Consider the following 25,313-nt stretch of genomic DNA (forward strand, 5'->3'; position numbering starts at 1 on the left):
CTGCGGAAACAGCGAGGAAGGAAATAGAAATTCACGCGCGAAACCACGGCGAGAAACTGACGCAATTTCTAAACGTGAAAAACGTACGGACGGTTGGTCGTGGTCGTACGTCATCTGGGAAGATGGGCAAAAATCGATGAACCCGGCCGACGTTCAGATTGCAAAAAGAAATATTCCCTTGGTTCTTCCTTCCGCCCTTTTTCCGCTGGTTAGATGGCCGCCCGGTATACAGGGTGTCCTTTTCATCGGGGCGACACGCGATGCCGGTTCGCCGAATCGTTCCATGGCTATAAAATTAATCTTGCGTGCAAAACGGAGATGGGACCGGTGGAAAAGGAGTAGAAACAGATGGAGAATGGGAGGAACGAGGGAGGAAGAGAAGCGAAGGGGTAGAAGAAAAGAAAGAGGGTGAACCACGCCTCGAGTCACCTCGACGATTCTTCTTACACCCTCGTCGTTCCCTTTTGACCATCCAACGTTTTTTTCCTACGCCTTTTACACACACGTGCATTCGTCTACGTATATAGGCACGTTCGAACGTTTCGTCCTTTCTCTCCGCTTTATTCGTCTCATGGACCTTCAACTCCCTTTTCTTTTTCCTTTCGTTTCCTTGGCGAACGCGCGAATTTGATGCTCGGCGCCTGCTGCCCTAGAGATACCGTAATTTATAGCCCATGTCTTCGCCTTCTTCCTTACCTGGCCACAACTGTTTCGGGGCACACCATATGAACATCCAGCGCTATTTAAATCCCATGAAACATGACATATGGCGAATTGATAGGGCCGCGAGTACGTTCTGTGGATCTGTCTGGGCATATTTCGTCGACGAATTTTCTCTGTTGTAGGTGTTGAGGGGAAGATTCGATGGAACAAACGTTTCGCCTGGATAAATTTCTGATACGAATGTCGCGTTCTATCGAGTTATCCCGTTACGTTAATTGCAAAGTATATTTTCGCGTTTGGATCTTCAACTTACTACGATCCTTATCCTTCCTCGTGCCGTGTCTTACGATTTTTCACAATATCCATTCGCAGAATTGATATTGTGAAACTTTGATAGTCGATGAAACCTGTGAACTATTGGGTTGATTATATTGAGATTATCATTACTACCTAATGATAAAATCCGCAATCACTTAGTTGTCAACCGAATACCATAAACGACTCTTGTAACTTCAACGGAAACGTAAAATTACAATCGAACTTTATATGAAACGAAACTTGTATCTTTTACATTCGATCCGTAATTCGGTAAATTAAATAACAAAGCGATCAAGACAACAGTCTGGCACGATTCTAATACCCAAACTCAAGTATTCGACAATTTCTTGCCCGCTCCTTCGATCTAACCCACTTTCCCGGGAGAACTCGTCGCCCATGCCATTCACCCATCCCCTAGACAAATCTGTGAACGGAGCACGGCGCAAACACCGGCATCCCAAGCCCCAGAGAACAAGTATCAATACCTCGAACGTAATCGGGATCCCGAGGCAATGGAAGCTATCGCGGAATTTGAAATGCAAACAGTCGGGCATCGTGAAGACGAGCAGTCGACTCGTCGAGGCAACGATCTCGCCTCCTTTTCGAACCAACCCCCTGCTCACCGAATACCAGAAATACGATTGCTCCAGGAAATCACCGATCAGGGAGCGAAAACAATTTCACAAAATTCCAGTCGATCGTTACGAGTGTTACAATTTTGCCAGCAAATTAATTGTTTCCAAAGATTATTGCGGCAATGGGAATTTTGAAGGATTATTTACTACAAGCGATCGGACTTTGGGCGGATTTACGTATAACAAGCGATTAAATTTCGAACGATACGTACAAACGGATGGATTAAGATTAAAATGACAGAGAAAGAATGCGTTCGACGTTTAAAGCTGCGTAGTTCGCGCGAAAGAGATCGTGAAATATTCTTAGTGAAGAATACTGGAATAAAAAATCTCTATCTTACTGATATTCCTGCTCGATCGATGATTTCAATCGAATCGTTGATAACTTGTTATACAGTCGCGAACAGAGGAAAGTGTCAAGAGGAAAGATACTATAATTTTACGAAATTGAAATATAATTGATAAGAACGATAAATAAAGAAGTAGGTTAAGTGATAAGTAATAAGTAATAATAAAGTGATAAAGATATATATATATGTTACAATGAACGATTGACATTATCGCGATAAGAAACGTCTAATACAGAAGTTAGTAACATTCGTGTGCACGAGTATCAATGTTAAACTTCCCTTCGTCAGCCACTGTAGTTTCCAACCTACAGATATTTTATGGTAAGCAATCTCGAAAGGATACTTTAATTTTAAATAATTGACTTCAATTGGGATAAACACGACGCCATACTGCAATCTTCAGGCTTGTAATATGAATTACGAAAAGAAGGGAAGGCAGAACAAGCAGGTAAAGCGAGGGGAGGGAAGGGGTGGAAAGGAAAGAGAGAAGGAAATAAGAAAGCAAGAGGATCCTCCAGCGTTCAGAACGAGTCGCCATTGTGTCTCTAACCTCCGGTAAAATTCGTGACGGTGTAACCAGCCCGGCGTGCAACTCGGTAATCGTGACTCGTGACCGTCGTGCACTTTTGCCCCTCTTTCCGGTTCTGAGTCGCGAAACCGGCCAAGAAAATCATCCGTCCAGCGAGAAAGAAGCTGGCCCAGGCTCGTTCACGACTGGATAACCGCCGGAAATAAAACGCGCTTCAACGAACTCTTTCCTCTATTCTCTTCAAGGAGCTTCTTCTTCTTCATTCTCCTCACTTTTTCTTTTCCTTCTTTTTCTTTTTTTTTCTTGCTGCGTTCGTTTCAGCCTGTGTTGCTTTATAGAAAACGAGGAGACGACCATCGTCGAATGAAACAACGTTTCCCCGGTCCGTTATCGTTTCACGTATAAACTCGACGGTAAAACGATGCGACCGATTTTCTACGTCGTTGAATCAAACGTCTTCGTCCTGTTTTTCGTTTGGTCGCGCGTTAACACGCTCCGTGGAACGCACAGATGAACTTCGCCTAACGGATTTGTATTTTCGTAGGAACATTGATGGGAATATCGGTATATAATTCACTGTAATTTGTTGTAACAGATTCAGGATTTCTTCACGTATATTTTTACTACCGATAGAAATTTTGATATCACAAAATCGAAGAGCACTTGTAAAGAAACACTGTAAGTGTCAGGAAACAAGTTTTAAACTTAAAAGGAAACTTACGCGTTAATGTAGTCCAAACTCATGGGAAAGAAGAGTGTTTCCATAGAAAAGCCTGTACGTGTCGTCTCCTAGTTACGAAGAAAACCGAATGTCCCGTTCGTTTAAAATAGATGGCACAGATAAAAGCCAAGAAACGATTATCTTATGATTATTGGCGCGTGCGTCTTTCCTATAGAGACGACATCGTGGCAAACTTCACTTGCAAAACTCCACTTAAATTCTACACTGCGGTATTCTCATTGGCACGTAGAACATTACAAAAAAATCGAACTTCTCCGACTTTAACTATCTACGGTAGCTTCTACGAACACTCTTTCATTCTAAATCGATTTCCTTCAAATTCTTGAACTCTGTCAAGATCATTTAATAGATCACGGGTATAAAATAAGATTCCGGAAATTTATCTAGACATCGCTGGATCCTTAACCAGCTCTTGACACGTGTTTCGAATCGTGATCCGTACGTTAGACGAAAAGCGACACAGTGCAAACTATTCGAGGACGATCGAAGTCGACTGAAAAAGAAACGACGTTCGCGCGCGAGTACAAGATGCAAGACGCGACCGAGCCATATTGCAAGGAGGCGAGTTTCCTTGCTCTTCAAGGACCGATACCCGATTCACCTCGTCTGTGTACCTTTTCCGCTCGTCATAACTGACGCTAATAGTGTCTTCGAGCGGCTCGGCACCGCTACAAATTGGTCTTTCAATTCGACAACGCTCGCCTCCGCCTCTTATTATTTCTCTTTCCTCCGGCAATGTCCTTATCTTTTCACCCAAATTGCTTCGACATCCGCGAACCTCTTCACGTAGTCGTCGGTCTGTCGATTTTTTGAGTCCAATTAAAGTCGAGCCTCGCCCGACTGATTCTCTTCCTCTTTTTACCAACCGTTCCTCTATTCATCTTCCATTCGGTCTTTCTGTCTCGTTTCGTCGTTTTTATTTGCCTGTGTCGTCCTCCAGGATCGTCACAGTCGACTACGTCTCGATTGATTTCATCGCGATCGACAATGCGTCTCGCGGATACGCTAACGTGACATTGCCGTTGAAGAAGATATCGCGAAATCTTTGATTAGACTTCAGTGTGCACCTCCTGGATATACTATACACGAATTATTATTACACGCGAATGATCGCAATTGGATCGATGCGACGTACAAAGACACGCTTTTAGCTCGATAAAGGCTGACATTCGAAAGCGGCTGTACGTTTCCAGTAGATGCGAGAACTAAACACCTGCAGTTTTATGAAGTTCCTTGCCTGTCGGGTCTAAGTAAGAGCCGATAATATGAAAATTTCGACGATTGAATCCAATCTTTAATCTCTCTCAGGCTTCCTGATTCGAACTTAAAATGCCAATTAAAAATGCAAATTATTGGATGTATATGGATCGTTCAATATAGTGCGCGACGTATCGCAAAGGCTAGCGCAAAAGAGTCCGAACCAGTCAACGGTGAGAAATAATTTCGAAAGAGAAAATCCTGGAAAAGACCAGGCTTCTGGAAATCTCATCGGAGCGCGAAGACGAGGAGCAACGGAACGAAAGGTAGCCAGAGAAAATTTCATTTTTTAGCGGGAAATAGCCGCGAGATACAAATCGCGTTGACGTCTGAAGACAGTGGTTGCGGTGAAGAACGCGGACTCACCCCTGGAATAGAAAGGGGGTATTTTCCTCGTTCCCGCGGCACCGACGCGACGTATTGCCTACGTATCTTGGCCAGGGATCAACGAATACATGCATCCTTAATGCACGCTGCAGCATCCTTCTACCGCGGCGAGAGAGACGCAAAAATTGAAGGAGGAAGTGGTTAGAGGCAGAGAGGCCATCCACGGTGATGAATCGTATTTGGCGTTGAGCGATGGAACACTGGGACGAGAAAAATGTTGGTAATTCGAGGGCCAAGGAAAACGAGCCCGCGAGTAAGATAAATACGCGTGTTGCGTTTAAGGTTTAGAGATTTAGAAACTTGATATTTCGTGCGCTTTATTTTTCGTTCTTTGTATCTTTGATATATATTGCCGTTTAGGGCGAATGTTATCGAGTTTGGGGATGAGCAAAGGGATTTTTTGTAAGAATAGATCTTTGTCTCGGAGGTACGTAAAACGCGGTTTAGGCTCATATATCCGTCACAAAAGCAAAGGTCTTTACGTTCAAAAGCGCATAAGCGAGGAATATAAATATAAATCGAATACTTTTGTTTTTCATCGGTTTTACGATATAATTTCAAGCCCGTTAACCAGCGTAAAATATCAAAGTGCAAACCGAAGGAACTGGGACGGTATTAATATCAGAGAGAAATAAAACCATGGCATAAATCTCGTAAAGTAAGCTTCATAAAGCACGAACGTTGTAGATCGATCTTATGAAATCTATAAAATACGACGTATGTAAGTACATACTTTGTTACGAATCACTTAAGTCCAATTTTGATACCTCCGTTTGTCCGATCGTTCAAGCTTCGATTAAATAAAGACGATTGACTTTGCCAAATACCTCAGATTCTCTGTCGCGATATACGAAACTTCGTACGTTGCAAAAGCAAAAATACGAGACATTCCGCTAATTATCGATATAGGCGATCGATTTTCCGAATAACGTTGAAAATTTGAAAGATCTGGACGTCTTTGTTATCGGAATCTCGGCGAAGTTTTTTCATTTATATCGAGCTAACGCGATGCTCGTATTTTTAGAGCGTTAAATAAATGCACTTTCCAGCAAGAAAAGCGGAATCGAATGAATTTACGAGGAAAACTCGCTCGAACCAGCGCAGCGACGTAACGCGATGATTGATCGCCATTACTCGGTTGCTTGCTTGACCTTTAGATGAAAGCATATTATCTAGCACCTCGAGAGTTATTTTTAAACAGAAGTTGGTAAACTGCGTTCAGAAGAGGATTAGCCGCTTTACGACTGAAACCAAGTTGAGAAGTCGTATTTATGGAAATGCGCCAAAACGATATTATGTTTCTGATTCGATCTCAACTTATATAAAACGAGAAAAATAATACCGAGAAACTGTCTCGTAATTACCTTCTCCTTCTGTACTTTCGAACAAATAATTGTGTAATTTTCCTGGCTTACGAATAACTACATTTTTAATCGAAATCTTTCTTTGGAAACAGCTTTACGACATTGCTTCGAGAATAAAACTCTAAGTCAATTTGTTAGGAAGCTACAAAAGGGGAAGACGATCAAAGGGACAGTAACATAGCCCTTACACACAGTGTTGAGAAATTTCTGGAGAATGTCAACATCTTTGGAGAATAAATTCTATCCGCCAAAATCGTCACGAAAATTGATAACAAATGGACAAAATGCCGGTCGCATAGCCAGCTAAATTTCTGTCGCTGTATTTCAACACGCGTATAAAGAAGATTCTTTATAAATTTCCACGCCATGACGATCCAAAGAACGGGAACCGCAAAGAGATCATTCTGTATCTTCGTTAAGAAATAAAAGAATCATTGACAGACTATCGTTGAGAGAGACTTTTGAAAAAGTCCAAACGTAAAAAAATACCTACCACATATACGAAGAAATACCATACATATCGTAGGAATAAAGAAACAAGCGCTTATACTCTACAGGCTCTTATACTCTATTTTACGAGAAGATCGCTCAAATACCGCAAAATGTATCGTTGCGTATCCATAAAAGTTTCTGTAAAAAAATTACTTGCAGATTAGTCGATTCGACCAGCAAATAATAATATTCGACGAAAAGCGAAGGTGTGCTTCGTAATGCCGTGGCTGGGCCGTTAAATCGTTGGACACGCGGAATGAACCCCGTGGCGTGGATTTTGCAAGTCAGCGGCGGGAATTCGTCCTCGCTGGTTGGTTGTGTTTTGCCGCGGCTTACGAGGGGCCGAGGATAAAGCGCCGGCCCAGATCGCATAATAGTCGTGTACATCAGCTGATACACGAGTTTTACAGCCAGCGGCCGAGACGACACGGACTGGTGTGTTTTTTGTCAACCGGGATTCCAGGCTGTTAATCGGACAAAGAGCGGCCCGGGATCCTGGCCAATTTATGGCTGGCCCGGCATTTGCATGCTTAAACAGCCAGCGAGCACGCGTCTACCCTTAACTTTGGCTTTCTCCAGCGGAGAAAACACCGGAAGAAGGAACCTCGCTGGTCCGATTCGTCCGCGCGATACAACCTACCCGCGTTAAGATATCGGAGATTCGATAAGAAAAAGAGTTGGAAGGAAAAGTCCCGGACTTTAAGTGGCCTTTGTACCACGAAGCTTGTCGACGTGTTTGAACGATCGTATCAGATTGGAAAATTCTGTTGGTCGGTTTGTTAGATATCACCGATTCTTAGATATTCGGGGAAAGCAAGTCTAAGAATGAACTACAAATTTCATTGCTCTGCTCCTCTGAGCGGTCTGACCGGCGAGGAAGATGCAAGAAGAAGAATAGCAGCGTTGATAGGAAGCGATATATGTGCACAAAGAATATTCCGTTAGTTACCAAAGTAAGAACTTGGTAATTAGAAAAGAATGAAATTTTTAATATCGCAAAAATTGGAAAGTTTAAAGACTCGTTTCTATGGAAAGTATCTCTCGTAACTAACGAGCCTAGAAACTGCTACGATTCGTTGCCTATTCCAATAATCCCAATACTTTCGATTCTTTCTCGATTCTCGTAGCTCGTTACTTAGATACAAAAAAAAAAAAAATACCGAACAGAACATCGCATAACATAAATTCCAACGAAAATTTAAATCGCGCTCCCCCATGGCACAGCCATTTCTCTCTGGACGATTCGCAGACTAGATTCTCAAAAATTCGCTATCGCCGGATCCCGTGGCTCACGGGATGGTTCAAGGGATGAATAATAAGCGGGCAGGAAATTCGAGGCACGCGAGACTCGCATCAGTTAGGGGGTTAAAAACGCCACGGTCTGGAACGCGCACGACCGCGAATTAAGAGGTAGGTCCGAGGCCTCTGAAATCCGCTGCGAGATTTCTAGGTCGCGATTGCGACGCGCGCGGAATATCTATCTCTCGTCGAGAGGGAAACGGTGAAATTTTATCCCGGCTCGTTGATCACGGCCAACTTCACAACTTTTGTCTTCAACGCGAATCGTGAGACTGGCCGTGCTTCGACCAACTTCCGCGAACCGATGATTTCTGGCGGTGCCTTCGGGCTAAGAGAAGTCGAGTAGGAACGAGGACGCACGTCCTGTCGGCTATGCGAACACACCGAAATCTGGATGATCATGTCCGTAACCGAGACAAGAGTCTAAACGTTAGATAGATGCAAAACACGTATTTTTAGAAACGTTGATAAAGAAAGTTCGATTTAAAAACATACGTTTCGCCTTCGAACGTGTGTGCATCTTACTCTTGACGGTTTATAAATCTTTTTCACTTTAATAGATTTTTGCGTACTTACGTTCCCCGGAAACGCATAAACTTCCGTGGTCCAACGATGACAGATGAAGATTTTGATATCTTGTGAGAATCTTGAGATTGTTTGGAGATAGAAGGGAGATGGCGAGAAGTTGTTAAGGTGTTTGAGATTTTTTTTTCAGAAAAGGGGAGAATTTATGGAAGTTTCGATGGCTCGACGATCGGGGAAGAAATATATGACAATGGTCGTAAGATAAAGAAGATTTCAGGTCTTTTAAATTCCTCTTCGGTTTCTTCGTAATTTCATCAATCGGAAATTATTTTATCTGAGAACCGTGTAATATTTCTCACGAAAGAAGGTACATTTTGAGGAAAAAATATATACGATGGCACTGTTACACCGGGTAATAATTCTCCTCCCAGGAACTGTGAAATTACAGGTGCTTCGAGCAATGGAGCCTGAAGAAACACAATTTTCACGCTTGCACGAACTATTAAACGGAGGCGTGGATATTTCTCCGTCTACTTTTCATTGAAACTCGATATCAATTCGTTCGATTGAAAATTTCAAATTTGTCTCCGCGATTAATGTATATTTGCTTGCTCGTTCGGACGCAATCTAGATGATAATTTTAAATTTCCCTCTTTCCAATTCGTAAAAATCGATTTCATTACGTTGGAACGTATCGCGACGCGTAGCTGCCAGAAATCAAACAACTGCCATCTCTTTTCTTTGGAAATTCCTAATTAATTTTACCCGGCGAACGCGCAACCGTAATAGCAAAAAGAGATAAATCCATTGTAAGTTATTTTATTTGTAATTTTCTAATTAAATTTCATCCAACGATACGTAGCTGTATTAATAACAAACAATAAACTCATTACGTTTCTCAGCAACAAAAGTCCTTTCATCTGCGTCGTTTTAATGAAATTACAGCTCGTCAAACATTGGTTATACACGTAATTATTCATCAAATACAAAGATTCATGATCCGTTAAAATTCGTTAAAGAAGCCACATTGCCCAACAAAATGGCAACCAACGATGCAAGTACGTGCAGATATTTTCACGCGAATTGTCACACGCATTTAAGCTTTCGGTTAAAGTAAATTAACTCGCAGTTAATCTTTCTAAAACGTTGCCAAAGAAAATAAAATACAAAGAAGGAGGAAACGTTTATCTACGGACGGACAAATTGCCACAATTGGACACACGACGCGATACGTTTCTTATTACATATTTAATTTCCTAATGCCATCCGCAAGAAATTTCTTCGAATTACGATGTTTTCCTGGACAAAACGCGAACCTTTGCCCCTGCGAGTTACATTCCCCTCGGTTTTCGCCGCGGAAATTTTTCCCCGCGGCCATTAGTCGATCCCTTGGCGATCTTCGCACGGAGAAAAATAAAAAAGCAGATCCTTTCTTGTTTCCTTCGAGCAATAAACTAACCGTAAAAGCGGGTTAAGTGATTGCAACCGCGTCCAGGGAACCGCTTTCCGTTCCCTTCTGCTTTTCCTCTATCCAACCCTCCACCCATCCTTCTGGTTACTCGTGTTTTTCCCTCAACCATCGATTCCACGTAAGATATCGAACGACGGGCCGATTTATCGATTCGTGGTAAAACCGCCAAGATTGGTGTCGTCGGTACGCCGTTTTACGCGCTGCGATCAGCACCCAAAGAGAGCCTGGATCTGTTTACGACGGGACACGGACCGTGACCGTGAGGAACCGATGGAAATTTTCGAGAAATCCATCTAGAAGAGACAGATTTTTACCTCTTGCAAGGTTTTTCGGTAAAGCGAAGAGGAAGATGTAGCTTTTTTTATGTTTTCCACGATTTTTATAGCTTATCTTGTATTTGTTTTTTCTTTTTTTTTTTTTGAACGTATTATCTTAGATTCATCTGTTAGGAACTTGTATTGTACTTGTACGATATTTGTCTGTATCTGGGCCGTAACTTGTTGCAATCGAGATTTACTTGCAATTTGCATGTCAATGGTATTAGGTAGTCCGAAAAGTTTCTTTCGTTTTATAAGGAAATCGCAGACGCACAATATTTTTTGTTCTATATTAGTCTATTGAATTATGCGCGAACATAATAATAGAAATATGACGAAATGGATCATACCTAATTGAATAAAATAATATAAAACAGAAATTGCTGTTCGTCTATTATCACCTTATGAAACGAAAGAAACTCTTCGCACAACCTGATAGCTCGTACGCGTCTTTACAGCTCGGCGTTTCATACAAAAAGGAAGAACATAGATTTCTTGAGCGTCACACACGCTTCGCGCACCACACGGTACAGCAGTCACTGTTATGTGATCAATCGTAACAGATTACGATCAATCGTAACAGACAGTCGCGATTACGATCTACATCGATCGTGTTCCGATATATATAAAAAAATATTTCTCCCATGTGTTTGTAATTGAAATGTATAGCTCGGATTGCTTAATAGTAAACCTAAAAAAAAAATGCGAAAAATATTCCTATTGAGTTTCTTCGTGCGAATGATCACAGAAACGATTTATGAGAAATCTGTGGATATTTGTGTATCTGTAAAAAAAAATTGAGAAAGGAACGTTTAAGGAAACGTAGAGGGAAAATAGTACTCGTACGATATTCACTGACTGAAAGTAAACCATTCTTTACGATCTGTTTCTTTAGTCGTAACTGTACAAAAATGAAGATACGAATCTGAAATGTAGCGGATAGGAACAAGATTTTGTGCGTCGATGGTTAACAGGCTAATTCAGACGCGTGGCGCGCGACAGTGCCCCATTTACGAGCCGCGAAAGTGCAATACTCGCGCAACGACACCGTCGTTGCTCGCCGGTGCAGTGGGGAGCCGAAACACTTGTGTCATCGTCGTGAATGGTACGCTGAAAGTTTGTTGAACCCTCTCGCGGTCCGCTTGCTCGCTTGCCCGTTCGCACAGTTTTCTGCTCGCGATAAAATCACTTCCACGTTGCGCTAAAACTTCGGTGACTTTAGATGTTTCGACATTTCGTCGGCTGTGACGCCCGTTAACGGTTCACGCACGCTTCGTTCCTTTCGTTCCAATTCTTTTTACAGTTTTTTTCCGGCACCAGAAATAGTAGCCACTTTTTACAATTTTCTTTAAGACGTGGTCAATTCTGACCTTACAATAGAAGACTCGATATTTTAGATTTTTAACTTTTACGATGATTAGACGATATATTCGCGTTCATTGCAGTTACCAGTACGTTGCACTTTCTCGCGACTCGACGTTTCGCGAACGTTTCAGTCCTTTTCTTAAGGCCACACCCGGGAAAGATGACGTTCAAATTTATGCTCCTTTGGGCAGCCAAAATTCGGATAAGTTGCCAGTCTATAAATCCTGAGGTTGTAGTAACGCGAAAGTTGTAAAAAAATGTGCGGCGGAAAAGGAATTAGGAATTTCCGACTTCAAATGGTCGTAACTTGGAAATGAATGCATGGAATGGCAAAATTCGGACGCTATTTTACGAAGGAAAGTCGATGTCTACGTGTTACGTAACAAGATATCGTCGAAATTCTTAATTAATAACGATAAAGCGCGACAAATTAGGATGAGTTATACGATGCAAGCATTCCACGAAGTACGTTGCTAATTGCTAACTACCAGACTGCGAATTTCTACGCATTTACAGGAAATATAAAGTTACAAAAATGCACAGGACGCACATGGTACGTAGAAATGTACACAATTTTCAAGAAACTGTATCCTTTATAAAATTCAATAAATAAAACAATTTTCTATCCAAGTTCCATTTTGTATTAATTATATTTACCGAAATACGAATTCGCGTAAATATCCCTAGTCTACTCATTACATTTGTATTTACATTACAACTTATAGAACGACGCGTTATTAGAATCTTAGGTGTCCAAAGTGTTACAAGTTTGCTCATTTCTTCACGACTCTCCTTTTACGTTTATTTCAACCAAAAGACACGATATGTTGTCGGTATCGGAAACGAAAAATTTCTCGCAATCAGCGAATAAAATATTTCATTAATTTCTTTAAGGTCCGACACATGGTGCTTTGAAAGGAGAATACCAAATCCTGTGAAATCAAAGTTGATCAAATTCATAGCGTTAGTCAATTTTATTGTTGGAGTTTTTCGCAGCGATACGGGCCGTTGCACTCGTCCAGTTGGATACAGGATCTTTTTTGGATGAGGACCGGGAAAGGGAGAGGTGCGTGGAGCGTATGAAATTTACATGAAACGAATCGCGCTGATGCGATCGGACGCACAATGAGCGTCACGCTCGCCGCCGCATTGTCCGCGCTCGTTCGCAGAACGAACAGGATGCACGGGGCACGCTCCACTTGCGTCGACAGCAAAATCCACGCCAAAAAATCGCCACCCGTCCACGGAACATTTTTTTGCAAGTTGTTTCAACACCATTCACCGATGCTGCACGAGCTCATTTACGCTACCGCTGCCAAGCATCGGGAGATTTCGATCGTTTTCCAGCAACGGTAACACGTATGACGCTGGGCCACGTTGCCAGACTAAATTAACGCCTCCTCTAAATTTTAGAAAACCGAGCAACCTGGTATTTCTATGAAATGGTCAGCGTGTTCGGTATTCGTTACAATGACAAAATTTTGTCTTCAAGACGAACGTTTGTCGATGATATTGCATTTTCGTGGATTATTGCTTTCAAAGTCGTTAATATTTTTCGAAAGAGGGATGAATCACTATGAATTTTCACTATGAAATCACTATGAATGACTATGAATTTTTCTAGCAAAGTTGAAGGCGTTAAAGCGTTCGCAATATCAAAAAATATATGTAAAGTAAAGTACTCGTCGTACTAAGTGTTTTGTTGGTGAAACGAACGTGTGCACGGCATAGGTTCGAGATAGGAATTTGCATAAACGTCCGCAATCAATGTAGATATACCAAAAGAAAGTTTTCTCGATTCCGAGACCAACGTGATATTTAATAATAATTTTGTATATCACATTGATTACAGTTACAGGAATAGTGTCGCGACGATAAAGAATCGACAACGACGCTCATGACAGACTTTATCGCACAGTTTAGTCGTACCATCCGGTCATATGATTGACTATCTTGTCTTTGTTCGAATTTTTCATACGAATAAGAAATGAGTAAGTCTCTTGGAACGAAGGATTGATAACGGACGCCGAAACGATGAATCAGGAACGACCGTGTCGTACGTCTGGCCGTCGTGGAAATTCCAAACACGAAACTATTTTATAGAAACGAGAAACAGATAATAGAAATCTGTAGTCCATTAAGTGCACGGAATGGAAGATTAACGATGACCAGTGAACCGAATGACGCTATAAACGACATCATTTATAATAGCATTCTACAAATAAACCGAGCCGAGTCGTTCGAAACTCTAATTTCATTCTGTCTTCCTTCGCCGATAAATATTTGTAATTCCAAGCGAAGATGTTGAAAAATATCGACGATATAGAAAATAATAGAGAAAATCAAAACTAAAATGTTCCCCGTTTTAATATGAAAAGATACCAGATACTGTGAGATATCCAAAATAGAATATAATATTTAGCAAATGAAACAAATTTACGTACCATTTATTTCGTTATGTTCGTAAAGATATAAAAATGCGTAAATTCTCGCGGTCGATGGATATATCAGGTTGTATCAAAAGTTTCTTTACTTTTATAAGGAAATAATGGCATGCATAACATTTTTTGTTTCATCATATATGATCCATTTCGTTCCATTGGAATATAAAACAAAAAATGTTACGCATCCATTATTTCCTTATAAAACGAAAGAAACTTTTGGGACAACCTAATATAAAATATATATATATATAATAGAAACATCGGTGATTATTTGACCAGCTAATTGAAATTCGATCGAAATCAGGAATTCAGAGAAAAGTGGCGAGGAACATTGACAAAATATCCTTCCATCTTATGCGATATTTCGATCGTTTTAAATCGATTTCCATTTCGAAATAACGAGATAGTAGGAAATGAGAAACAGATTAATTCGACAAAATTCCGCGTCGTTTCCATTCGACGTGGCGAAAAAATTGAATTTCACCGCCGCGCCAGAACCAAAGATCATTTATTTGGTCCGCCGGTGGAATAAATACGGCGTCAGTCCAGTCGCATATTAGATTAATTTTTCACGGATGCGACCGCTAATTGGCCGACCGCGTACCCGAGGTTTTCGTTATTCCATTAAGGAGAATTCGCTCCGTGGAAAATTATCACGGCGTTTTATCAGGCCTGTCCGGATGTCTTTCAGGTCAAGTCCGAATTAATTCGCAATTAATGCCCCGACGTCCCTAATCCGCCGCGCTTAAACTCGCGTTACGACGAGCTGCGTGGAATTTTAACGCCGACCAGCAATCACGTCCGCCAAGATCGCCGTTTCTCTCGAAGAATGCTGTCCGCCGCGGTGGAAATGTCGTTCGAGCGAAAGAAACGGAATTTCTGTAAAATCACCGCTTCAATTATCACGCGATGATCTAAATTTCTCAATTCGGATTTGCCCTTTTTTGTAACGTTCCGCTGTATCGTTGCTTCGATCGGAATTTTTAAATCGATTCGTGGGCGAAGCGTGCGTTCTTCTTCTTTCATGCAAACGATTTCTTTTCAGAATCCAGAAGAAACATAAACAGCGCCGATTATACTTCATCAACCTATTCGAACGTTGTTCCATCGTTTTTCTTCTCCTAACGCTTCCAAGGTTTTCCCACGAACCGCGACTACGCTCACCTTTCTCCGTCTCTTCCACAGAAGCGCGTGTATACGACTGCACAATACACATCTTCGTTCGTTCACCGTGCACGTAGATTCTTGCATCAGAACCGTGAAACCGCTTAACACGTTCACCGTTCACGTACGATCTCATCTTCTGGCAAGCTGGTCGCATTCGACATTAAAATCTCATTTCTTCGTAAATCGTGTGCGTTACCGCTCGTAATTATTCCAGCGATACAGATAATCGACGAAAAGTTATTCAACAGTTGATATTTCAGTCACGTGCGATTTCTAACCAATAATGCAATGTCAAATCGGCGTCCGCTTGAAGCATCGTGTGCGTTGGTAATAGCAAGCGACGCTCGGTTACCTTTTATAGCGGAAACGAAGCGCGAAAGACGTATCGTCCGAATAATTGCCAACGGTATACCTACTTTAAGCTAAGGCAGCGCTTAAAACTCAGCTTTACGTTCTGGAATAATCGAGCTTCTTGAAATAATTTTTCATATACTCCTGTATATGCATATTAATCTTTGATATAACTAAAAACAAAAAAAAAAAAAAAAAAGAAAAACGTGTACTTTAGGTACAGAGAAAATATGAAAAAGGACAAAACGAACACAAAATTACTCCATACGTTCTCGTATATATTAGCTGTTAGTATAATAATATAATAACACGGAATACGAAAATATTCTGTACTTTAGACGAAGAAAAAACATGAAACAGGACGAAGCGATTTAAATACCTCCACTTTAACCTATGTTTGATCGTCTCTAACGTTCGCTAAAGATATTCGTAGGATATAAAAGTGTGGAATAATCGCGTGTCCGTCGTTATATTTCCCTCGTATGCGAATAAGATGCTAGAGGGAATTAATGGAATCGGTTTCGTTCGATCTTCGAGCAAGAACGTTCGACGAGCACGGAATCAGCTTCGGTCCGGTAAAAGCGACGAGCAAAACGAAGGCTAAATATCAGAAAGATAGGCGATCCCAGGTTCTCCAGCGATATCGTACGACAAGGACCACCGAGTACGTACGAGGGCGTAAATTAAAGCGGAGTGGCGTTTCATGAATAATTGATAGGTCCGGTCGTTCGATGCTCGTGCGTGTACGGTCGCGCGAGTTAGACGCGAATGTTCGACGTGGTCATTTTGGAGACGCCTCGCAAACTGAAACCACCGTCGTCTCTGCGTTCGAAATGCAACGTAGTTTTTCCAAAACTATATTTTTTCTGCACTTTTTTGGTCGCCAGAGAAAGGAGTCATTCTCTTGGAAAGACAAATTCATTGTTCAAACAAACAGAAATTTTGTTCTTTTTTTTCCTTTTTTTCTATGAAAAAAAAGATAAATGTTTCAGGAACTTGCTCTTTTTATTTTATCGTCAAAAGGGGAATTATCTTTTTGGAAGCATGAATCTATTGTTTAAACGAGAGAAATTTTTGTTATCTTTTTTTTTCAGGCAAGAAAGTGTTTATTTGGAACCTCTTTTTTTATATGGAAAAGGTGTTATCTTTTTGCGTGTGTTGTCGTTAACAAGCGAATGTTTGTGTTACCTCGCGAGCAAAATTGCTGTTTTTTAGCTTCCCAGCAAACTCTCTTTGCCAGATCGATCTTTCGAAAGGGCGAGCCCGTTGTTAAAGCAGGCAAATTATTGCTCTCGCACAAGCAACGTTCCATCGCTTCGATTGCTTCGCGATAGTTCTTACCAAGTTGCTAAATATTCGCGTGGCAAATTAACGATGCTAGAAAAAGACGACAGCGAAACATCACGCGCTTCTTTCTCTACACTACCTTTCAATTTTCCCCGGAAGTTCGCTTCGTTTCCTCTATAAACGCAACAATTTCGCCCTCTATTATTCACAAACGTCGATTACGTTAAAATGGAAAACTCTAGCGTGTGATCGTAATACGTATAATTAATAGACCAGTTTCACTAAACGAATACCACAACAGGCAGGTAACATACTTTGCGAACTTTCCATATTTTCGCGTACCAAGCGCATTCCGCGTATCCTTAGATCTCCCACGAATGCGTAAAATTCCCAGTCTAATAATTAAAGCACGCTCACAGAACATTGACCTAACAGAAAAGCAAGTTCGACGTTTCCGTCACGACCTATCCTTACACGAATCCACGTCCTACCCCAAGGATCTAAAAAGATTCTCTTCGTGGTAATTTGCAGAAAAGTGTGTTTCCGCGGCGCATAATATTCCGTCGTGTTTTCGATTTATCGAACGAAGACGAAGAAGAAAGCAAAAGTGGGCTTGCGTCTCGATATACGTAATATACATAATGAAATTCACGGGGTGGGTCGGGGAGGGAAGATTGCCGCGTGAACCGCAGCCGGGCGAATCGAAAATACACGGAAGAAATATAACCGGGATTCCGGTGAACCAGCCGGGAGACGGCGTTTCTGGATTTTACATATTGCCGGGGGAGACGAGGGAGAAGCTCGGGAGAAGAATTCGCGCGTCTCGGCGAGCCGTCTGCGCTCAAACAAAGATGCAAATTATTGTTTGGCGCGAGCGCGCCGGAAACGATCTTCCGCCGCCGCGCCGCCCAAATCCGGAAGAGAGTTTACTTTCGGCATGTGGAGCGAGCTAAAACGAATATGTACCTACGGGGTGTTCTATAACCGAAAGTACCATGGCCGCTTTGGAGAATGGGGATCTAGGCGAAAAAGTAAGTCAAATACAGGTGCTGACGGAATTATTCAAACATTCGCAGGAACCTTTTACGAATATATTACACGCTGTGTGTCTTGTATGAAACATTTTGAAACTTGGTCAACATCGTAACGAGATTGTTGTAACAGACGTTGCGATTTTGCTTCGACGTGTCTCGAAAAAGTAACTTGGAAGAAAGCCGAGAACGCAATGCATAATGTATTGGAACGAACGTAGTGCTTGGAACGAAAATATTTCTGGTACAGAAAAATGCGTGATTCCTGGAACGATATAGCGATGTTTCTAATACGGCTCAACCTTATCAAAAGGAAATGTATTAACCTCGTAGCGAGGGAAATATCAGTACGTACGTTATGGGCGAAAGAATGTAACGAAAGTTGATTTAATTTTCCTTAATTTCTAATTCCATGATTATAGAAGCTTCTGATCAAAGATCACGCGATAGATCGATTTACTACAGACTCCGAGTGGCAATTCTACGGAAAGTCGAGCCCTTAAATTTTCGCTAAAAACTCTACGGTTTTCTGGTCGAAACAAGAGAAGAAAAGAAATGAAAAATAACGCGGGAACAGAAAAATTCGAAAGCTAGCCAGAAATAGAAAGCGGCAACCCCTGTGAAAAGAAAGGAACAAACGCTGGCGAACGTGCGTGTTTCTCTCGCTCCCTTCTTCGAGTTGCAACGCTGCTCGACGAGCTTAAAGGCTCTTTGATTTTCAATGGAACTCTCTTCCTTTGAGGACGCTACGCCAAGACAAAATATTGTTACGCGGGCTTCACTAAACCTTGCTCCAATATTCACTTCACAAAGGACACGCTTTTATTCGTGAATACCGTGGCTGCTCCATCTAAAACACTGCATTGAAATGGAGCTACAATGTAAACTCTCCGTACCGGTAAGAGTCGATAAACGAAGAGTTTCATCTGGAATGCTCACGATCACGAATCACGAATCGTCCCAAGCATCGAGTAGTCCACTAGATGCTAGTTCGACCGTTCGATCGTCTTTGATCGCGTTTCCTTTGGTGTTCCGACAGATATCGCACGATCTGTTATTAACGCTGCAACTATCAACGTACACGAAATTAACATTTCATAGTTATTCGCGTAAATTTTAAAAGTTTACTCTTTGGAATTTCACTGATTTTTAGCCAATCGTTTGCAGAGCGAACTGAAGATGAATCGCGGAGACTGATTTCTGTAAAAAAAGATACAATACACCTAAATTTAATTAATTAATTTCGTTGTTCTTGCTAAAGTTTGTAAACCGATGTTAACAAGATTCTAACATGAAATTGGTGGGTTAAGAACGAGGTACGTAATATCTAAACTAGCGAATTTGCACACGCGATTAAAGGAATAGAAGCTGATCAAAGATATTACAACGAGTTTCATACGCGTTTCTACGCCTTTAAATTTCTCAGAAATCAACGATGTAATAATTAGGTTTCTCTCGATCATAGAATCTTTCCATAAAATACCATGAAAATGTATCGCGCTTTCCTCTGTCGATTCGACGGAGAAGAATAATCGAACGAACTGGCTATTGCTGCGAGTTCCTCAGGAAGGATGCAAGTTTTCCGCGTCAAGTTCCATCGATCCGAGTTCGGATCGATTCGTGCGGCAACGAACCCACCGAAATTACAGGCTACGTATATTTTCGTTCGTTGGAACCGTCCACCGATCGCCCAGGGTCATTTTTTGTGTAGAAGCCGTGGAACCAACGTTCGAGGAAGAACCAAAGAGGAAACCGAGAGTCGAGCTTCCGCGTAATCGTAAAAGTAAATCGGCGTTCGCATGAATCTCTGAAACGCTGTAGCAACTTCGAACGAAACTTTCGTTTCACCGAATGAATCTTTCCTGCGGTCGCTAGATTTCGTTTCTGCTACTTGCGTTGGTTTTCGTGAAGTAAAAAGCGAAGTGAAACGAAGTAAATTCCATTTTAACGTAATGAGCTTTCATAAACTATGAGTTGTCCCCTAACATAAAGCGCTGCGAATAATTACAGGCTCAAACACATTCTATTATTTCTTTAATATTTTCTAGAAGACACTGATCCTGCCTGAATATGTTAAGAGAAATTGTTTTTGCTACTTCGAACTAGAATGCGAGGAAGCGTTACGTGGTGAATTATTGTCTTTCATAGCCGAAACAAAAGACAAGAAGATGATTCTTCAGCAAAGACGATGATCCTATTCATACGACCACCGCATCAAAAAACTGGTTTCGAGATTTTGGAATAGAATTATTAGCATAGCCAGCATCGAATCCTGATCTGAACCTGGTCGAGAACCTGTGAGGAATTTTAATACGAAAATTTAGATGATCAGGAGATGTCATCTATAGGAAATATCGTACTGTTTGTAAAATGAATAAAATCCGCGTGGGTGGATTTTCGAAACGAAATTTTAGATAATTTGATGGTTTCTGTATCTAGCAGATTAACAGAAGCGATACAAGCTAAAGGAAAATCTATTAAACACTGAATGAAAAGATAACAAAATTAACGTTTGGTTTATATATTTTCACAGCGAAAAGCACAATTTTAAGAGAAAATGTAAGTTTTTTTCACACTTCGAAAGAAGAGAATCTTTGCTTGTTGTATCTTCAATTTTGTTTCGCGTTACCGCATGAAATTATACAAACGATTTTGCCGATCTTTGTTTGGATACCATGAAAAATCTAAAAATACGGTTCGGTTTATAATTATTCGCGACACTGTACTTTTAAATACGACTTACTGCAATAGCGTTTCGATAGACTTCTGTCTACTTATCGTTTAAAACAGTCGATACATTTAATGGTTAGCAGAGCAAAGAACAAAATTTCTACATCTTATTATATTAAAATTGCTTGTTATCGTATTCAACATTTCTCGAGGATGACTTAAAAAGATACATTTCATAGAAACATTTTTATATTTTCTTAAATTATCTTGTATAGATCCTGAAACAGTCTGTACTGGAAGAATTCGTCGTTGAAGAATGACAAAATCAAGCTCGATTTAATTATAACTAAATATACTCCACTTGATCAACCTTTGCGGTTGAAAATTTGGAAAAATTTCTTATCTCGTTAAAATAAAGAATTTCATAGAGATCGGTTATAATCCGTGTGTTAGGGTGGCGATTAAGTCGCGCGCATGCAAATAAGGGCGAAGATGAAACGTAAGCGGTGTGTATATACGCGACGCGGAAACAAGCGGAGCAGCGATAACGAGCGAGTGTTCGCATGTTCAGCAAGTTTGGATTAAGTAAACGTAATTCGCCGAAACCGTACAGAGTCGGCCGATACGTGATAGAAGCCTTACAGGATGGTATTAACACGCTTCGTCCCTACTACCAAGTGACACCTTTAAAACGTAGAAAACTCGAGCTCGACGCGACTCCTCTTGTCTTGGAAGAATTCGACGAATAGCGTTGCGTAAAGTATATGGGCTATTCACGGAGTTACGATGGAACGGGAGGATAAAAATACAAACAAGAAGCGTAGAAGCGTACAAAAAAAAAAAGAAGAAATATATTGATATTAAAATTCCTACTGTCTACTCTCGTGACACGAATCTACAAGTGGAATTAATTAAAGCGTAGACGAATGATACGTTGAATTTTTATTCAAATAATCGCTTGCTTCTATAGGAAGAGGAACGTCCGGTAGATCGAATTGTACGCGTATTTCTTGAAAATAGCGGATAGCTGGAATTGTTCGGAAACACGTACAGCAGAAGTGAAACTGGTATTTCGTAGATTAGTTTCTTTGCGGAAATCCGTAAACTTAACTCTGAAAGTCCTCAAAGCTGGAAATCAGACTCGATCAAAAATACTTTGCAGGTCGACGACCTGAAAACCAAACTTGAAATCGGACAAAAAAGGAACAGACTGTTTGTCTAAAAGAAGATTTCGTAGAAGATCTATAATTAATTTACGGTATCGCGTTCCGATCTGTATCTCCGAATGCCACTTATTACGTTTATTTATCAGCGTTTCACTCGATGACAAGCAATCGATCTGCACGAACGTTTACGGATAACGCGGAAATATTTGTCGAATTAAGTCGGGGAACGTCGAAACGCCGCTTTCGCGAGACCGTTCCACGGATCGTACCATTTAATTGAACGCAAACCGGGATATACCGTGCAAATAACGCGGCTCGCAACATTTGCCTTCGTTACGCGGTGAATTAACGAGCCGTCGCTGATAGAAAATGATGATCATTCGCCAGATTCAATCGAGAATCGGCCCAGGCATTAACATTCAACTATGCTAATACTCGTCCAAGTCAGTAATTTCTTGCCACGGAAAATAAAACGGCAGAAATCCGTCAATAATAGCTAACTAATACAAAAAATATTTAGAAAAGCGACTGTTCTCTTTAATTAATATCGTTACACGAGGAATTGTCAATGATAATAATCGATTCGTAACCAACGTGGCTTCGAAAATGACTCTCGCGAGATCGGTAAAAGCGTAGACTGGCGACGTCGGCCACTCGAGGATCGGTATTTCTGTCGTGATAAAGGTGAAAAAGCGAAAAAAAAGCGGTAGAAAAGGAGAAGGTGGAGGACGATGTCTGACTGGTTAGCCTGAGGCGTCGTCGCTGATTGTCGACCACGTCGCATCGTTCTGGAGGAAAGAAAACGCGAAGAAAACCGGCCGGGACCTCCTCTCACGGCCGCCAGAAATCCAAAGAATCTTTCCAAAGACAACGAACCAGCGGGACGAGGCGATTTCCCCGATGGGCAAACGCGAAAAAAATTTTATGAGCCGACTAGGGAAATCGCAAGAAGAGACGAAGGATGGAAAAATGTTTCGAGAAACTTGCTGATGGGGTTGGTAGGTATTTACGCGATGATTTTTGTTGGCAAGTTTCACGACGTAGCAACATTTTGTATACGAGTACAAACAGGTACGATGTGATCTTGACGAAATTTTAATAGTTAACTATTCGCTCTTTATAATCCTTTTCGATAGTAGATCCAAGCCTTGTACAAACTTGTAGCTAATTGATCGTGAAAGCGACGAACGAAGAATCGTTTGGAAACGGAGGAAATAAAAATTGAGAAAATCGTATTTAAACGACTAACGAGGCTTCTAAATAGGCTGATACTTTTAGCGCTGTAATTCCAATCTTTTACGCTTCTTGCCACTACTTTGAAGATATTCGCGATGTGCAAATTGCTATACGATCTTCCTTCATTCATATAAATAGAAGAAGCAAGAGGAGTAGTCGCTGCAAAATAGATTTCTAAATGTTCATAAACTTTGCTGTTTCGGAAAGCTAAAATTTAAGTTTCCAGAAGCTTCACCGTAAAGAAGATACTAAGAGCTGCTATTCCGTTATATTAAAAATTTCATAGAATAACAAAGCGCCGATTCGAAGAAGAGAAATTTTCAGAAAATAATAATCTTCCATCTGCCAGTCGTGAGAACGCACGCGTAATCCATTGATGAAAATACAAAGGAAAATACGCAATGGTTCGCGAAACCTAAAAGTAAGGTAAAATCAAAGTGAGGTAGAGGGGAAGGACGAATGTTATACTGGCCGCAGTTTCGAGGGATTTCTTTCGAATGCAAAGACGTCACCGACCACCGTCAGTGGGGATTTTCAAAATTCCAATATCCTCGCGGACGAACATCGTCGTCCGCCGAGAAATCCGGCTGGATTTGCGCGCGGAGAGGATCTTTCGTCTTGTTAAAACGATCGAGGGACGAGCGAAAAGGGAAAGAAGGAGAAGAAAGTGTAACCGTAACGTCGTCGGGCAAAAGAAGAATCGTTTTCTGAAGGAAAGTCGCGACTGACGAATTCGAACAGCGATTTTTACGGGGACCAAAAAGCTCGGTTTCCTCTTCGTCCATACACCGACATGGTTCCGAAGGAAATCCGTTTTGAGAGACACGCTGGATGAATGCACGGTGATGTTTGACGAACGGATGCAACGTTCGATGCTGAGTCGCAAGAAGAGAATGCTGGTTTTATGGATGAAGCTGCGGAAAATGAAAATTTCTTAGCTTCGAATTAGATGCGCAAGTTGCTTGAACGAATTTTCGTTTCACCAGAAGTTTTCGTTATTGCTTAAAACAGATGTCGTTTGTTTGAATCTCAACACGTTCACTATCGCGCGAATTTCGTAGATTTTATCGTGGGCGGATATCGTTACAAGATCGAAACGTTGCTACGCCATAAGGTTTAGTTTTTAGAATTATAATATCGTGTTTCTACAATTTTTTCGAACGATACTCTTTAAATCATTCGCGTCGTTGAAATTTCTTCGTTAATATTACGTCATATTTGTACAGGTTTTTCTGACAATGTTATCATAATTCATCGTCGTAAATTCCAATCGATCCAAGAAGTTTATCTTCATTTAACTGTTCTGGAATAGAAAAACGCGAGTTACCTATGACCATCGTACCAGTCGATTAATACGTGTTAAAACACCAGGAAAATATTTTTCCTCCGGTTTCCTGTGATCGATATTTGTTTAAAACAAATAAGTTACCAGATTCATAGATCTAAACGACGTATTCCGCGCAAAAAATTCGAGAGCTACTTCCCATTCGTAGCCACTTTGATAAGCTTTGATTAATGAAATATTTGCGCGAACGACTCGACGACAAGTATATCAAACTTTCTCGTTCGATCCGAACCGAGTGGCGAAATTAATATTCATCGACGTACCGGAACGGTTATCGATGGGAGAAAATATGAGAGAATAAAGAAACCATACCTCGACCCAGGGGTTCTTTATCAGTTTCTCGATCGTGAAAAGTTGAATGAAACACACTCACCTGAAACAGAAAAGGAACACGTGGTTATGTAAAGATCGGAGTATTTTAAACGTAGTAGACGTTAATGAGAATAATAACAATTTAGATTGTGATGATAGCCTGTGATAAGACCGAGGGTGTTTCTAATGTAAACATCGTGAAAGAATAAGGGCCGAATTAACGTAAAAGAGACGACGTTAAGACTAGAGGATAACAACACGAAGATTTTTACAATAAAGACTTTCTTTTAAAAGTCTATGTAAAGCTAATCCTCTGTAACTTCGTTTCAAATATACTAATTACGATTGTTCCTTTAATCTTTATAATCTCAAAGATTTATTTCCTCGTTTAATCTTCTATGAGTTCCCTATACCCAGAGCCAATTTTCTCCGGTATAATTTACTGCTGCAGTTTTAATATATCGTAACTCGCGTTTAATATTTTCGAATATTATCTACATCGTAAAGGTACGAGTCGCGTTTAGATGATAATGATATACCGATGATATACCAACGTAAGACACGAGTTATTTAGATAAAAATGATAGAAA

At 40.9% G+C, this 25,313-nt stretch overlaps 1 protein-coding gene across 11 annotated transcripts in view; it reads right to left on the reverse strand.

Annotated features, from left to right (window-relative positions):
* Positions 1 to 25,313, reverse strand: part of LOC117230712 (max dimerization protein 1-like) — a 229,270-nt gene that overhangs the window by 146,082 nt on the left and 57,875 nt on the right. The gene's annotated exons all lie outside the window — the stretch shown is intronic.

The sequence above is a fragment of the Bombus vosnesenskii genome, unplaced genomic scaffold (assembly GCF_011952255.1).
Source record: "Bombus vosnesenskii isolate JDL3184/JDL3185 unplaced genomic scaffold, Bvos_JDL3184-5_v1.1 scf7180000013267, whole genome shotgun sequence".
Lineage (NCBI taxonomy): Eukaryota > Metazoa > Arthropoda > Insecta > Hymenoptera > Apidae > Bombus > Bombus vosnesenskii.